Below are 5,115 nucleotides of genomic sequence, written 5' to 3' on the forward strand. Positions count from 1 at the left end.
CGGATGTCCTGTCACAACTAAGGCGTGCTCTTTTTTTGTTATTTTTTTTTTTCCAAGCTCCTGTTAGAGGAACAATCTTAATTTGGAACAGGTTGCCCAGAGAGGGGGTGGAGGCCCCATCCCTGGGAACATTCAAGACCAGGTTGGACGGGGCTGTGAGCAGCCTGATGTGGTTAAAGGTGTCCCTGCTCCTGCAGGGGGGTTGGACTGGGTGGCCTCTAGGGGTCCCTTCCCACGCAAAACATTCCGCAAAACATTCTATGATTCTATGATCTTCCAGGGGCTGGCACACAGATGGATCTGCAGTAGCCAGGCCGGTGCGGAGGAGCTGCCGTGGCTCGGGGGCTGCACGGCAGGGCTTACCCTCCTGCAGTTATTGCTTGCAGTAATGAGATCAGAAGCGTTTGCCCCCAGACTCTGGCCTCCGGGCCCCCAGTGTCACAGCTCACCTTGGCAAAGCGTTGTCGCTTTGGGCACCGCTGCCGCGAGCCTTCCCCTCGCATCTTTAATTGTGGCTCCCTCTGGCACTGAGTACTGAATAATTTACTGCCTGTTCTCCAAGTCGTGCTCCATTCATCTTCCACCAGCAACGCAAAGGCAAAGGGAGAGCATCCCCCAGAAGGAGGCACGTGAGGAGCTCCACGCACGCCGGCACGCTCATTCATCTCGGGCTGCTCATAGCCTGGGGAAGAGCTCAGGGCAGAGGCTTCGCTTCCTCTGCTGGAACAGGCTCCCGTGCTTCCTTGACTTGATGTCTCTATTATTGGGGTGATCTCAAAGACGGCAAAAGCAGGGAGAGGGCTCACACGTGCTAAAGGAAACCTGTGGAAGGTGGGTGTTTCCAGCCATGGATAATTGCTGGGCGTGTAGGACACCAGCCAAGCAACTTTGGATCTGCTCTGCCACAAAGCAGCTCTAAAAGCTCCTAAAGAGAACATGCAGAAAATAGCTAGAGAATTTATTCCTCCCCTGCCTGTGTCTGCTCTCTATCTACAAGACATTAGGGAACAACCTGTATGTCCCACAGTGCTCTTGCAAGAACGAGTACATTGAAAGACTGGGATAATTCGATCCTATGGTGATGCACAATCCAAGTTAGTGCCTACGACAGATGAGCGTGAAAGTCACCTTCACGTGTTTGTCCTAAACCAGAGCTGTTCTGAAACCAGGAGGGCAGCTGGGGGGGGGACTGATCTAGGTTTCACAGGAGAAACGTCTGTGTTGGAGACTCTACTCCAAACCCTACCTGAAGCACTTGTGTTCCAGCCTGGACCCGCAGGAAAGGCACAGGGCTTGGAAACAAAATCCAAGAGTTGCTGAAACATTATTGTGCTTTGGAGGAGCTCTGAGGAAAGGGAGCAGGGAGGCACAGATGGCCAGGCAGATGATGAAAACCAAGCAAAATGTGGGAAAGAAGCTAGAAAGGGTCAGGAGAAAGGAGAACAGAGGGGAAAAAAACATCAAATAAGAAGAAATAAAGATGCTTCTATAGCACATTGATAGGACAGTACAGTCTGCCTGCTTATCTGAAGCATTTCCCTGAGCATCCTTCTCCCACGTAGCATGTTTTAAAGCAGGAGCATCCTCTCTGGGATGGTTAAACTGTAGAAACAGTGGATCCTGGATGCAAGACAACCCTAAAGATAGCTTAGAAGATTTTGCAAAGGTTAAGAGGTCATGAGATTCAACCCCAAGGAGGAAAAAATAGTAAAACCACACACGCACACCTATCCTCTTTGGGCATGTTTTGCTCACCCATGCCTAAGTCGTAGGCTAAGGGTGAGCTCTGGAAGCTGCCGCAGTAAATCTGGCCCAAGGTGCCAGCTCGTCCTTGCCACGGGCCCCATCCCAACATCCCGTGCCTTCATCCCTGTGAGCAAGAGGAGGGGAAGGGGCTGCGTGTTGAAGCAAGTAGCCTCGGCCTGAACCAGCTCAGCACCCTCCTGCCCACTCCTATCCCTCTGCCCAGCCTGGTTCAGGTGGCCAAGGCAGCTCCGTCACCACACGAATCGGATTTCCTCTACTCCATGGTGCTTAAATGCATCTGGTCTCCGGAGGGGATCAGCTTGCACTGCTGGCTGTGCCCTTTCCACCTCACCTCCAGACCCTGGGGGCAGCAGAAACGAAGCTCACTGGTTATATGAAGGACACTTCTTTTAACCCCTACCTGGACCACCCAAGAGGAGATGCGGGATATTGCCTTAAATGCACATTTTTGCCCATGGGAAGCAGATCCTGGAGGGAACAGCACATTCAAGGGTCCCCTCCTGACACCAAGCTGGGACAACCAAAGCTCACAGCAGGGAGCACTTATATCTACTCCCCCTTGAAAAATAACCTCGGTGCTCAGCTGGTCTGATGGATCACTGCCTGATGTTCACATCCCAAAGGAAATCCCCAGCTTCCCCCCACCCGCTCCACCCTCAGTACCCACCATCTATAGTCAGGACTGGGACACACGCTGGGGTCCCTTGTGCGGCAAGGCTGCTTTTCCCCATCAACACTTATGACAATCCACCACCACCATCAGCATGTCCTCTTCCAAATGAGGTTCTTTCCCAAACCTTGCGTCTATTTGTCCCCTTCTCTCCTTCACAAATATCTACGGAGAAAGGCCAGCTGTGAACCGAAGCATTGCAAGAGGTGCAGAATCCCGGCGCAAAAGAGCAAGTTCTGTGAAACCTTTGGGTCACCTTCATCAACAAGAAGATCCGGGAACCTGGGAGGGAGCCACACACAATTCCCAGCGTTTGTCAGGCTTGGGTGTGGTTTACTTTCCATTTCCAAAGAGAGAAGAAAGCATTGGTTTGCCAGAAAAAAATTAAACCCTCCGAAGAATGGCAGAAAGTTCTCCCCAAAAATAAACCCAACAAGCCTCGTAGGAAGCTTTGGGGTGCAGAAGGTGACTAGAAAAGGAGGCAGGAGGTGGCAGCCAGCTCCCACCTGTGTGCTTGCGGTGTCTCCAAACCTATGCAGAGGTTACATGGGCTACAGCAAAGTGATGGGGTGAGAAAGGAGGGAAGGTGGGGGTGAAGGCTTCGTCTCCTCATAAGATGCGTCACTGTGCATTTGAACTGAAAGACCAAAAGAAAAACGTACCAGTCTTCCTTTGCTCCCCCACGTGTGAGAAAAGAAAAAGAGAGTAAGATTTATTTTTTTTAGTTCGTCTCTGTTCAGGCCCGTTTTTCCTGGGGAGGGTGAGCCCTGTGTTCACAGATGCACAAGGTGCTGAGAACAGGCTGGGTCCTCGGGTGTCCCACCAGGCACCGCGGGCTCACTTCTCAGAGCAAACACAGCAGCGGTGTCAGGGACCGGAGGGTGCCCTTTGGACCCCATCTTTCACAGGAATTAAAAAAAAAAACACCAAAAAAAACCAAACACCCACCAAACCACCTCAAATCCAAATTTTACATCTTCTCTAAGCTGCAAAACCCACCCACGAGCCCCTCCACCCCCTCTGCACTGCTTGCAGGCTCACCCCCGTGCATTTTGCCCCGCATCGCACACACGCTGCTCTCTGTGGCCACCAGCTGCTGCCCGGAGAACAACGATAAACTCCATTTGTTTTCCTGTGCGGCCCCAAACCCACGGCGCAGGGAGGACTTCTCCTCCAGCAGTCACCGTGAGTCTTGTCTTGGATCTAAGGCTTCGGTCTGTCCCCAGCCGCACCGCTGACCTCCCCTCGCTCCCCCCCAGGGCTCAGCACTGCCCACCCCAGCCTGAAGCACGACTGATCGCCCCACGCTCCTGCCCATCCCTTGCCAAGACTCCTCGGAGCTGATACCCTGCGCCGGTGCCTGCCAGGTCAGCTTTGCGCATGCAGGAGCACAGCAGCCATCCATCGGGGGCTTTTTTCAAGGGAGGTGAATCAACACCTCCGTAAGGTTCAAAATACACTGAAAAAGTAGAACCCAGATACCTCAGCAATTCTTCTCCATTCTTCTCCGATGCCGGGAGTGTTGGTTTAACCCCCTCTCAGGGCACAGAAATACCATCTATCCAATGCAATTATCGCTGTTTACTGCAGCATGGCTATGTTCAGTGCTTCAAATTTAGCTTCCCAAACATGCATTTAATTTAAGATTTAATACCGGATGTTAATTGTATACTGCACAGTAAATGACTGATCATTAAAACATATTAATTGAGGTTTAACAGCTGTGTAATAGATATTACATCTCATACTTATCAGCAAATATGATTTAATAATCAGTTAGGACGGGATGTATGGATGGGAAACGTAGCATGGCCGGCTAGATGGCGGGTTGTTCTTTGCTGTTCATTTGCTGACCTAAGGATACTTTTCCTTAGCGTGCTTGGAGAGAAGCTTGGCAATCGCCAAGCAGATGTTGAGCTTCGGTGCTCTCACCTGGGGAGCTTACCTGGACAAGCCCCGAAGGGTTTATAATCTCTATCAAAGGAGAAATGGGGAAGCCTTGAGCAGTTCCCTCCTATAAAGCTGGGGCTGAGCTGCAGGGACCTGGGCCCATGACTGTTTGCACCAACAGCAAAGCGGGGAACTGGTGAACCCCAGCGGATGGGGAGCAAATGCTGGGAGACGGTCATCCTCCCCCAGCACCTGGGGAATCCTTTCCCACCACGCACAAGAGTCACGGCCACCCTGTACTTTCTAACAGTAACTCTTATTTAAAGCCAGTTGACAAACGTCATTGTCATTGATTTTGAATTTTTTGACTTTGAATTTTTGATCCCATGGCCCCGACAAACACACAACGCTGGCTTCAACCCGCTGTTCTATCAAACCACAGGCTGCAACATCAAAGGTTATGAAATCTATGATGCAAGCTCTGATCTTTTATTTTTCCCCTTACCCAAAGGAAAGGAAGGGTCTTGATTTCAGTAGGATCAAACCTGCCTAGAGCTTTCGCTGCCAAATGGATGCTCGGAGCACGGCGTGCATTGCTAACCTGCTAAGGGACCAGCTCAGCACCAGCACAGCTCAGAGGTGTTCGCTGCTGAGCACAGCCCTGCTCAGCTCCGCGGGTCCTGGGGGCACAGAGGAGAGGAGGGGAGCACCAGGGTTTCCATTTGGCTATGCGAAGGGGAAGAGGACAGGTCATTGCTAGCACGATGCCACTGTTTCTTCATCTCCAG

This window comes from Egretta garzetta, unplaced genomic scaffold (genome assembly GCF_000687185.1).
Source record: "Egretta garzetta isolate BGI_Z169 unplaced genomic scaffold, ASM68718v1 scaffold84, whole genome shotgun sequence".
NCBI classification, from domain to species: domain Eukaryota; kingdom Metazoa; phylum Chordata; class Aves; order Pelecaniformes; family Ardeidae; genus Egretta; species Egretta garzetta.